Source organism: Sarcophilus harrisii, chromosome 2 (genome assembly GCF_902635505.1).
Source record: "Sarcophilus harrisii chromosome 2, mSarHar1.11, whole genome shotgun sequence".
Taxonomy (NCBI): Eukaryota; Metazoa; Chordata; class Mammalia; order Dasyuromorphia; family Dasyuridae; genus Sarcophilus; species Sarcophilus harrisii.
The window spans coordinates 493,127,188-493,140,647 of NC_045427.1; positions in this window are offsets into that span (position 1 = coordinate 493,127,188).

A 13,460-nucleotide genomic window follows, 5' to 3' on the forward strand; every position below is an offset into this window, starting at 1 on the left:
ACTAATGCTTTACCTCTATTCATTATTTTCACTTTTCCCTAGACATACTTTTATCTTACATATTTCTTTGACTATTGTCTTCCCCATTAGACTGTGAGCTCTCTGAAAATTGTTTTTGCCTTTGTTTCTAGCCCCAGTGTTTAGCAAAATGCATGAAACAGAACAAGCAGTTAGTAAATATTTATTGACTTTTTGTTCATCCTTCATTATTTTTTATGATTTTTCCCCTTTTTATCAAATCAAATATTTTTACTTTCAAAACATATACATGGACAATTTTCAAAAATCATCCTTGCAAAACCTTGTGTTTCAAATTTTTCCCTTCTTTCCATCCAACCCCTCCCCTAGACTACAAGTAATCTAGTATATGTTAAACATGTGTAATTCTTCTATACATGTTTCCACAAATATTATGCTGTACAAAAAAAAGATCAAAAAGGAAAAAATGAGAAAGAAAAATGCAAGCAAACAACAACAAAAAGACTGAAAATACTATGTTGTGATCCACATTCAGTTCCACAGTCCTCTCTTTTCTTCATCAAAAGACTATTGGAACTGGCCTGAATCACCTCATTGTTGAAGAAAGCCACGTCCATCAGAACTGATCATCATATGATGTTGCTATTGTTGTGTATAATATATATAAATGTAATATGTATGTATATGTGTGTGTGTGCTGGTTCTACTCATTTCACTTAGCATCAGTTCATGTAAGTCTCTCCAGACCTCTCTGAAATCATTCTGCTGATCATTTCTTATGAAACAATAATAATCCATAACCTTCAAATGCCATAAATAATTCAATCATTCTCCAATTGATGAGCGTCTACTCAGTTTCCAGTTTCTTGCCACTACAAAAAGAGCTACCACAAATATTTTTGCATATGTAGATCCCTTTCCCTCCTTTATGATTTCTTTGGGATACAAACCCAGTAGAAACACTACTAGATCAAAAGGTAGGCACAGTTTGATAACCCGTTGGGCACAGTTCCAAATAGCTCTTCAGAATGGTTAGATCAGTTCATAACTCCCCCAACAATGTATTAATGTCCCACTTTTCCCACATCCCCTCAACATTTGTCATTATCTTTTCCTGTCATCTTAACCAATCTAAGAGGTGTGTAATGGTACCTCAGAATTGTCTCAATTTGCATTTCTCTGATCAATAGTGAGTTAGAGCACCTTTTCATATGACTAAAAATAGTTTCAATTTCTTCATGCGAAATTTTCTGTTCATATCCTTTGATATCCATTCTCAATTGGAGAATGGATTGAATTCTTATAAATTTGAATCAGTTTTCTATATATTTTAGAAATTTTAGAAAAAAGTCCTTTATCAGAATCCTTGAATGTAAAAAAATCTCCCCAGTTTATTGCTTCCCTTCTAATCTTATCTGCATTAGTTTTTTTTTTTTTTTTATACAAAACCTTTCTAACTTAATATAATCAAAAATATCTCTTTTGTATTCAATAATGTACTACATTCTTCTTTGGTCACAAACTCCTTCTTCTCCACAGATCTCAGAGGTAAGCTATCCTTTGTTCTTCTAATTTGCTTATAATATCACTATGTGTAAATCATGAACCCATTTTGACCTTATCATGGTATACTTAGGTGTGGGTCAAGGCCTAGTTTCTGCCATACCAACTTCCAATTATCTCAGCAATTTTTGTAAAATAGTAAGTTCTCATTCCAAAAGCTGGGGTCTTTGGGTTTGTCAAACACTAGATGGCTATAATTATTGCTTATTTTGTCCTGTGAAGTTAACCTATTTCACGGTTCAACTACTCTATTCTTAGCCAGAGCCAAATGGTTTTGATGACCATTGCTTTATAACATAGTTTTAGGTCTGGTACAGCAAGGCCACCTTCATTGGCATTTTTTTTAATTAATTCTCTTGAAATTCTTGATCTTTTGTTCTTCCAGATGAACTCTGCAATTATTTTTTCTAGCTCTGTATAATAATTTCATGGGAGTTTGATTGGCATGACACTGAATAAGTAAATTAATTTAGGTAGTATTGTCATTTTTATCATTTTAGCTTGGCCTATCCATGGGTACTTAAAAATTTTCCAATTGATTAGATCTGACTATTTATGTGGAGAATGTTTTTATAATTGATTCATATATTTTCTGACTTTGCCTTGGCAGATAAACTCCCAGATATTTTATAATTTTGACAGTTATTTTAAATGGAATTTCTCTTTGTATCTCTTGCTACTGGACTTTGTTGGTAATATATAAAAATGCTGATGATTTCTGTGAATTTATTTTGTATCCTGCAACTTTACTAAAGTTGTGAATTGTTTCTAGTAATCTTTTACTTGATTATCTAAGCATACCATCATATCATCTGGAAGAGTGGTAATTTTATTTCCTCATTACCTACTCTAATTCCTTTAATCTCTTTTTCTTCACCTATTGCCAAACTTATCATTTCTAATACAATATTGAATAGTAATGGTGATAGTGGGTAACCTTATTTCACCCCTGATCTTATTGGGAATGGTTCTAGTTTATCTCTATTCCATATGACGCTAGCTGATGATTTTAAATAGATGCTACTGATCATTTCAAGGAAAACTCCATTTATTCCTATACTCTTTAGTGTTTTTAATAGGAATGGACATTGGATTTTGTCAAATGCTTTTTCTGTATCTATTGAGATAATCATATGATTTTTGTTAGTTTGATTATTCATATAGATAACTATGCTAATAGTTTTCCTACTGAATCAGCCCTGCATTCCTGGTATAAATACTACTTGGTCATGGAGTATTATCCTGGGGATAACTTGCTGTAATCTCTTTGCTAATATTTTATTTAAGATTTTTGCATTAATATTCATTAGAGAAATTGATCTATAATTTCTCTCTCTGTTTTGACCCTATCTGGTTTAGATAGAAGCACCATTTCTGTGTCATAAAAGGAATTTGGTAAGACTCCTTTTTTCCCAATTTTTCCAAATAGTTTTCATAGCATTGGAATTGGTTGTTCTTTAAATGTTTGGTAGAATTCACATGTAAATCCATCTGGCCCTGAAGATTTATTTAGGAAGTTAATTAATAGCTGTTCAGTTTCTTTTTTCTAAAATTGGACTATTTAAAGTAATTTATTTCCTCTTCTTTTAATCTAGGCAATCTATATTTTTGTAAGTATTCCTCCACTTCACTTAGATTATCAGATTTATTGCCATATAGTAGGGAAAAATAACTCCTAATTATTGCTAAAATTTCCTCTACATTATTAGGAAGTTCTCCCTTTTTCATCCTTTATTCTTTAAGAGGATCCATTGGTCCTCATCACAAGAGTTTGTCCTGACTTGTGTGTGAATTGGATTTAAGTGAGGCAGAGCTACTCAGTGTTGTCAGCCTCATTCTTTCCTTCAGAATCATCAAACTCCAGTAGCAAGACAGCAGTCAGGATGGCAATGACCTGGGATGCAGTGGATGATCTTGGCCTTTCTAAATTAAGATTTTTTTCCCAAGCCTCAGTTTGTCTGAGGCAATGCCCAGTCAATGACTAAGAGCTAGGTAAGAATTAAGATAAAAGGTGATCTAATTTACAATTACAAAAATATAAATCTAGTGAATATAACCATGGATATGTAATCACAAGATACTGGACAAATTCCCATATTTAAGATGTCACTACTCAGTTTTAGTGTTTGTTACTAAGCCTATTTAGAACTTATTTTCCTCATCTGTAAACCAAGATTAGAATAGATGGCTTTTGAGGTTCTTTCCAATTTAAAAATTATAATGTCATCCTAAGATGTCCTCAAAAGCTCCATTATATTTATTTTATATCCTAAGAATAGCACAGCAAGTATTATTCTTTACCCAAAATAGCCAGCAATTATTCCTGGCAAGTCTTTTCCCATTTCCCTAGAAATTCTATAGTTAACATGGGTGGAGCAGGACTATCATGCCAAAAAAAATAATCTTCATTTGGGGATTTCTGTGTCTGTGAATGAGACCATGTACAACTTATTCCATAACAGATGCAGCTGTGATTGTCTGGGCAACCAAGTTGAGTACCATTGCTGTTTCCTCATTCAATAATATTTAGATTTGGTTCTTTACTAGATAGTCCTGGTCTAAACTTCACATTTTAGATTTAAATACTTTTTGATCAAAATAAGGGAGAGAATGGAGAAGTTCCTGGAGAACTCTTCAGTAATAGTGTGGCTTCTGATAAACTGTGATTTGGAGGATTTTTGAAAAAATAAACAGAGAGACCCAATCTTGCCTCAAAAGGTGGGAATTTAAAAAGAAACATTCTCCAAAATGCTGTCAGTAGCACAGAGGAGTGCATTACCTCAAAATGTTATATCAAGGAGGCAGAATCCAGATTAAAATCACATAGAGTTTCATAGATGTATTGTGGGAGCCAAGAAGAAAAACCTTTAAATGGAATGGTACCTAATGACCAGTTTCTAAAGTATGACATTGTCTTTTTATACAGTGTGAGCTCTCAGCAGAAGGTGGAGCAGAGTCCTCAGTCTTTAGTGTTTAGAAAAGTGTTTAGAAAAGAGAGAATATCACTATCAACTGCATTTATTCAGACAGTACTTCCCAAGGCCTTTAATGGTTCAGGCAAATCTTGGGATAAATCTGACCTTCCAATTTTATGTGACTTCAAAGATGAAGAAAGGAAGGTTAAGATCCATGAGCAGCATGATGTACCATCACAGTTCCCCAAACATCACTGACTTCCAACCTGGAAATTCAGCCACCTACCTCTGTGGTGTGAAATCACACTGATTCCCCAGGCATCAGCTACCTGTGAATAAACCTGCAGTTGGGACTGTAGCCGCACTCCCTGGAAAAGAGCAATAAGGTGACAGTTCAGAGCTTTGATTTGTTTCTCGCAGTCTCCTCATCTTTCTGGATCTACACTAAGCACATTTTAATTCCATCTCTATCTTATGATCCCAAGGTCAGGGGTTTGTTGTTTGCTTCGTGACTTTCCCCAGGTAGCTTATTGCTTCTGTGGAGCAGTTAAGAGGTCTGACAGCTCAAGAGGATCTCACACTTTACTTAAAATTATACTGCTTTTTTATAATACTTTCATTCTTAATACAGTTATCTCTTCCACATCACAACTTTTTCCATCGCAGTTTGGATATATTGCAGGCCATCATAAGAAATTAAATTGGAATTTAGGGGGAGTTTTGTGGAAGTTGCAGATAGCATATGAAGGTCAGTAGATGAAAGAGAGCCTATCCAAATACTTTCCTGAAATTTTACAATATTATACTGTAAACACCCCAATAAAAGAAAAAGAAAAAAATCAGACTTCTTCTCTGGTATGAATGGAAGGCCAAAAAATTTCACATATATTTTCCAGATCACAGTGTATCCTTTAAACCCCGTGACGTGGAAGGGATAACTGTCTTTTTTGCCCTCCCCTATCCAGAGACTATGTACCTAACTGACACAGTAGATGGGAGTGGTGAGTCTGAAATCAGGGAGACTCATCTTCCTAAGGTCAAATATAGCCTCATATATTAGCTATGGGACATAGGGCAAATTTTCCTCTGGTTCTCATCTTTAAAATGAAATTGAAAAGGAAATGGAAAATCACTCCAGTATCTTTGTCAAGAAAACCCCAAATGGAGCCATAAAGAGTCAAACAAGAGCAGCAAATGTTCTTTTCCAGAAATTATTTCAATTTGCTTTATAAATTTATAAATTGTGATGATAAAGGCCCCTATAACAATTCTCCCACTCAGAAGAAGAAAGAGCCTTTTCCCATAGCATAAAAAATGTCCATTTGGACCTGGAATATAATATGTACAGAGAATCCTTGTCCTGTATCAACATAAACTCTTAAATCTGATTACCCCCATGAATCATTTCACATTTAAGTAAAACCAATTTCCTCATGCTAGACATGAAGTATCATAAGGTCAGGGAAGTACCCTCTAGTTTTGCCATGTAGATCTAGCACCCTAAGCATGTTAAATGTTCAGTGATAAAATCATTTCTGACTTTTCCTTGTTCCTTGCCCCATACATACAATTAATTACTTGTAAGGTCTACTTCACTCAGATCTTAATCTCTTTTTATCTAAAATATTCTAATAGCCTTCTAAATATTGTCCTATCCCCAGTCTATTCCTTCTGAAATATGCTTTCAATACCACTATCTGTGAGAGGTTTATAATACACCACCATGATGATGTCACACTTCTCAAAAACCTTCAGTGGCTCCCCATTGACTGCTGAGTAAATCTCAGACTCCTGACAATGGCATTCAAGGTCTTCCACAAACAAGTCCTAACATATTAGTACTTACTGTTGTCACTTTACTCCCCTTCATGTATTCATGATTTAACAAACTAAGCTACTCTATGACCTTCCTCCCATTCTCATCCCATAGGCTCCCATTTCAAGTCATATCATACCTCCCTGAATATAGAAACTCCCTTCAGTTTTCTATTTATGAAACCTACCTTGACTGTCCTAATCTGAATCTTGTCTTTCTCTTCTCAAATTTCTCATAGCAATTTTTGGGAGTCTTTTATTTGTTCCTTTGGCAGCTTGTGGCACAGTGGATATAATGCTGAGCCTGGAATGAAGAAGAATTGAATTCCAATTTGGTTTCAGCCAATTGCTAATTGTATTACCCAAAAAAGTCACTTAATCTCCATTTGCCTCAGTTTCCTCAAATGTAGTGTGAGAATAATAATAATAGCACTTACTTCACAGGGTTGCCATCAGGATCAAATTACATATTTGCAATAGGCACTTAGTACAGCTCCTGACACAATGAGTGCTATATTTCCTTTCCCTATTACATTTCATTTTGTATCATACTCATTTCTTTACATCTCATACTCACCATATCCTCAATACATACATGGCTTATTGTGCATTTCATGATTCACACATAGTAGGCACTTAGAAAAGATTTATTTATTGAAAGAAAAAACAGAAATATGATGATCTCTTTCCCCAGAATATTCATGAATACTGAATAGATTTATTTCCTCATCATTCCACAAACATTATATTCATAGCCTGAGGAGTCAATGTTACCATTGTCTGACATACTTTCAGCTGAATGCCTTGACTAAGCATCCATAAAATATGACTGCTTACAGTGCAAGAGATGACAGACTAGGCTGTAATTGACTGAACACACAAACTGAAAATTCCTCCCTCTGTTTCATGGAGCAAAAAAAAAAAAAAAAATAGAGAAAACATTTAAAATTGAGATTGACTCCTTTGACTTGATAGTCCATTTTTCAGAACCCCAAACTGGTTGTTCATTGATCATAACAGGAGAAGAATGGAAATACCTCATAAAGCCTCCCTGTCAATCCTATGTCTTCACCTGGCCTATGAGTTGAGGGATTTCTGTGGGAGGGAACAGGAAAACCAGAAGCCATTTCTCAAAGGACTCAGAAATAGAAAGGAACTGTTCAAATAAGGTTTCTTGGCTGTGTTGTGGCAATTATTTAAAATAAGGAGAGATCTTGAACTGATGACCAAAGACCTATGTCTGACATTATCTTTATGCCCAGGGGTGAGCTGCTTGCAGAAGGTGGAGCAGATTCCTTAGTCTCTGAAGATCCAAGAGGGAGAGAGCATCACAGTCAGCTGCAGCTACACAGAAACTACTAACCAAAGGCTGCAGTGGTTCAGACAGGACCCTGGGAAAGGCCCTATCTCTCTATTGTTCATAAAGTCAGAGAAGAAACAGAATGGAAAGCTAAGATTTGTGCTCAGAATGAGAGAGCACCTAAGCTCCCTGCACATCACCAATGCCTAGCCTGAAGACTCAGCCACCTACCTCTGTGCTGTGAAGGCACAGTAATTCCCAGGCTCCTGTAAGCTGTACACAAACCCTAAAGTTGAGACAACAGCCACAGTCTCTCACCCTAAATGCATTTTTATATCTTCATCCTTTCTGGTTCATATTACAAGCTTTTTTATTCTAGCTACACCTTAAGATTCTGAAACTAATTCATCAATCAGCAAATATTTATTAAGCATTTATTGTGTTCCAGGCAATGTTCTAAAGGAGGGAAAAATAAATAAAAAGCAAAAATGGGCCCTGACTTCAAGAAGCCTATATTCTAAAGAATCAGAAGTCTGGCTAATGTTACCTATCTGATTCTGTACTACAGCAGAAGTGTTAGAACCAAACCAGGTCAGATTGATACATGCCCAGAGGTTTGGGAGAGGTCCTGGATCCTCATTTCAGTTTCATCATTGATGAGGTGCAGTATTATTAGGGTTCTCCTCCTCTCTTTGCCGTCTCTGGAGAAACATTTCTTTGTTCTGGAATAGTTCCCTCTCAGCCTCCTGTGAACTCTCTCAGGTTGGTCTGCCTACTCTCTTTCATATTCATTGGATACATGCTTCTGGCTCTTCCTACCATATGCATCACCCCACATATAGCCCAAAGTCTTAAATCCTAAGCCTTATTTGCTGCCTCTAAGGGTTTTATTGTAAGTAACTAGGGAAAAAACTATACAAGTATCTTTTCCAAAATATTATCCAAGTATTCAAAGTGCCACTGAGAGTTTTGGGGATAGAGCCAAAATAGCTGAGTGAAGCCAGGAAGATGCTTGAGCTTTCTCAGTTTCCCTTGAAAATCACATGAAACCAAGAATTTGAATGGCAGAATGAACCACTCTCTAGCTCAAGATAAATTGGAAGGACTTCAAGAATGGTCAGTTTCGGAAAACAAATGGATGTCCATCAATTGGAGAATAGTTGGGTAAATTGTGATATATGAATATTATGGAATATTATTGTTCTATAAGAAATGACTAGCAGGATGAATACAGAGAGGATTGGTGAGACTTACATGAACTGATGCTAAGTGAAATGAGCAGAACCAGGAGATCATTATATACTTCAACAATACTGTATGAAGATGTATTCTGATGGAGTGGTTATCTTCAACAAAAAGAAGATCTAATTCAGTTCCAATTGATTGGTGATGGACAGAATCAGCTATACCCAGAGAAGGAACACTGGGAAATGAATGTGGACTACTTGCATTTTTGTTTTTCTTCCCAGGTTATTTTTACCTTCTGAATCCAATTCTTCTTGTGCAATAAGAGAACTATGTGGATCTGCATACATATATTGTATCTAGGATACACTTTAACATGTTTAACATGTATAAGACTGCCTGCCATTTAGGGGAGGGGATGGAGGGAAGGAAGGGAAAAGTTGGAACAGAAGTGAGTGCAAGGGACAATGTTGTAAAAAAAATTACCCATGCACATGTTCTGTCAATAAAAAGCTATAATTAAAAAAAAAAAAAAGAATGGTCAGTTTCACTTGAGAATTGTATCTTTTATCAGAGCAGTTGAAGGGGAATACATAGACAGGAATGTGAATATAAATTGACTGTGATGTGATGGTATCAAAGAAAAAGTGATTAAGGGATGGAAAATGGATTGTGCTGGGAGAATAGTAAAGAGGAGGTAAAATGGGACAAATTTGATCACATGAAGCTAGATCAAAAAAAAGATGTCAATTCAATGATAAGGGACTTATCAGAGAAGGAAGGGAGATAAGCATGATGCTGAATCCTAATTCATTGTATGTGATGGCATCAAAGAAAGGATTAAGGATGGAAAATGGCATTGTGGAGATATAGAAGTAATGGACAATTTTATCCATAATGAAGAGGCAAAAGCACAAAGGAAAGAAAGGGAGGCTGATAAGATGCTGAAGGCTAGACTCACTTAGTTTGGCAGAAGAGGTAATAAATATTCAACTACATTGAGATAAGAAAATGTTGGGTTGATCTAAGGATGGCTAAAGACAGACGAAAAGATACAAGGAGGGCAGGATAGAAGAAGGCAGGACCACTAAAGAAATAAGGTAGAAAATAGAAAAGAGGATACAGATAAGTGAAGTGAGTATGGATGTGAATGGCTTAGAAACAACTACATAAATGGAAGGAGAGACTGAATGGATAAAAACAGAATCAAATATGATGATATTACAGAGAAATATTTGAAACAGATACACAGCTAGTAAGTCATAACGGAATGTAGAAATTGCTAATCTTCACCATAAAATGGAAGGAAAGCGAGGTTAAACAGAATGCTAATGTTAGTTAAAGCATATTTGCAAACAATAGATCTAATAAAAGAGTTAAGTAAAGAATGAACAAAATTTATTATACTTACCATAGACATAAGGAGGTAGCAATACTAATGTTATATAACAAGTGCAAATAGATCCTAATATAAGTTAGGAAAGAAAAGTATTAAAGTACATAGACAAGAAATAGATATCAATACTAAATGCTAATGGATCCTCAATATACATCATATTCTTAGGAAAGTTAAGCATTATGAAAAAATGACAAAACTATCTATGGATCCAAACCCAATGATAAATCTAGCCACACAATAAGCAAGAAAGAAACTATGAAATTTCATAGAATCTTAGAAAACTTAGATATGACAGAACTCTGGAGAAAATTGAATAGGGATGGAAAGAAATATACCTTTTCCTCAGCAGTACATGTCACCTATGCAAAAACTGACCATGTATTAGAGGATAAAACTCTTACTGAAATGCAGGTAGGCAAAAATAGTAAATCCTTACTTTACAGATCACAGTGCAATAAAAATTACATTAAATAAAGGACCAGGAAAAGATATACTAAAAACCAATTGAAAACTAAACAATCTAATTCTAAAGAATGAGTAGGTCAAACAACAAATCATAGAAACAATATATAATTTCATCCAAAAGAATGAGACAACTTACAAAACCTATGGGATGCAGCCAAAGCAATTCTCAGGGAAATTTTACTATATCTAAATAGAAGCAAAACCAGGAAAACATTGCACAAAGCAATAGCAATTTTGTGCAATTATCAATTATGACAGACTTGGTTCTTCTCAGTAGTTCAGTGATTCAAGGCATTCCCAATAAACTTTGAATGGAAAATGCTATTCACAGCCAGAGAAAGAACTATGGAAACTGAATGTAAATTAACACATGCTATGTTCACTTTTCTTTTTTCTTTTTCTATTTTTCTCTCATGGTGTTTCCTTTTTGTTTTAATTTTTCTCTCTCAACATGATTCATAAGGAAAATTTTTTTTAATGAATATACATGTATAACCGAAAAAAAAAGTTTTTACATGTAACTGGGGAAAATAAAATTTTTAAGAGGAAAAACTATATAAGTCTTTAAAATAATAAAGTAAAGGGGAAAAATTACACAGATATACTACATTTTTTTAATCCTTTGGGAGTGAAAAGTCCTAAATTTCTATATAAATATAAATTAAGCTCAGTCCTGGATTTTCTTAATTCTTCCTAATCAAAGATTCATATTTCTCAGATCATTGCCCCCAAATTCTACTGTAGTTATGTTCAGACTTGATCCTATACTCAAGACAGACACAAATATATGATACAAATTTATTTTACACCTCAAGAGAGTAGGAAGATAATACTCACTAGGAATAGTGCTAAGTATAAAAAGAGCACTGGATATGGATATGTTTGAATCTATTAATTCTGTGAGCCTGGGCAAGTCCCCTGTCTGAATCTCAGTTTCCTCATCTGTCAAATGAGGAAATCTCACTCGATACCTTCTAAGAACCCTTCCAACCTCTAAATTTATGATCTTATAATATGAAGGCATTTCACTATTTGCCTTTCTCCACTCCCCCCAAAAATTATCTGTCACTAGTATCTTAGATACTTATATTCCACCCCTATGCTGGGGTACCTCAAAATAAATATTCCACAATAGAAGTACATAGCAGCCCTGAATTCTTACCAGATAACATTGTATCAAAGCTTGGGCCCCTTGCCAGCTGCGTGATGTCATGACTAAGTACCTGAGGCATTCCAAACACCTGATTTAGGATTCATTTCCTCATGTACAAAATGAGACTATTGGATAATGTGTCCTCCAAAGTTCCTTCAATTTCTAAATCTTAAAAACCGTATTGCAAGAATCTTACTCTGAATATATTTTCATTTCCCCAGAAATTCAATGTTTGGGGAGGAGGAAAAGAGAAGAGATAGAAGGGATAAAGTCTACATTTTTTTAAATGCCACAAAATATCCAATTGTAATTTTAAAAATATTCCCAGAAATTTGCCCCCTGTGGAAAGAGTACCTCTCCTGTCCTGGGACTAATATCCTCCTCTTAGAACTATAAGGCAACCAATCCATTGTGGACAGGGACTTTGTAGGCCTCTTCTTGCTTAGGAAGCAAAGATGTTATGAGTTATAATCCCATATCCTTGCCGCTATAAAATATGCATATTACTAAATATTCATCAAGATCCCACATCATATGTTGAACATGAGATCTGGAGACTATAGAATAGATATATCCCTAACTTTAAGGAGACTCTTTGTACCATGACAAAGTGGTTTTGTTTTCATAAAGGAGGCCATAGTGGACTTTGAAGATCTGTTTATGGGCCTGTGTACAATTTATAAAATGACAAAGTTAGTTCTAATTAGCTGACTAGCCAGGTTAAGAATATCTGGTGTTTCCTACAATAGGGGAACTAAAAACTTTTAAATATGAGAAAACCCTTTTAGTGGAAAGCTCTGATTTGTATATATCAGGTCCCAGATCCAAACACTCAATAATGGGGGGGTGGGGAAGGGGCAAAGATGTATTTTCAGGTAGATTGTGAATTATAAGGGAACAGGTAATGTGTGGGTAGAAAGTATAAAGAGGGCCACATTCCCCATAATGTTAAGGTAGAGAGATAGATGTTGGATATGGATCACATGGGATTTTTTGACTATGTTATGGAAGTTAAAAAAGCTTAAAGAAGATAAAGAATTGATGACCAAGCTCCCATGTCTGCATTGCCTTTCTGCACAAGAATGAGCAGCCAATAGAAAGTGGAGCAAAGTTTTGAGTCCCTGAGGGTCCAGAGGAAGATGCATCACTATCAATTGTGCCTAACTCAGAAAGCAAATTTTCAAAGGCTGTAGGAAGAGGAATATCTACCAAATGGGAAGGGGAAGGGAAAGTTAAGGAAAATTATCCCACATAATCAAAATGGTCAAGAAAAAGTCTAAACATACAAAGAGCAAAAGGTGGAGCAGATGACACTTGAACCTCTCATCTGAACTAGTCAAAAGAGAAAAGAATAAATTCACACGATGAATTGGTACAAAAGAAAATTTCATTCAACAGGGAAATAGATAGGAAAGTAGAGTGAAAAGAGAGGAAATTAGAAGGAGAAAGAAAGTTATAAAGAGAGAGAGAAAAAAAGCATTGAATAGCACCTATTATATACCAGACATAATGCCAACATATTTACAAATATTCTCTCCCTTGATCCTCGTAGCCACCCTGTTGCTATTATAATCAGTGCTATTATAATTTACATTTTACATTCAAAGAAATTGAGGCGAGCAGAGGTTAAGGAAATTGAGGTGTAATACTGGAGAAACTGGAGAAAATACGTTTTTAATATTTTAA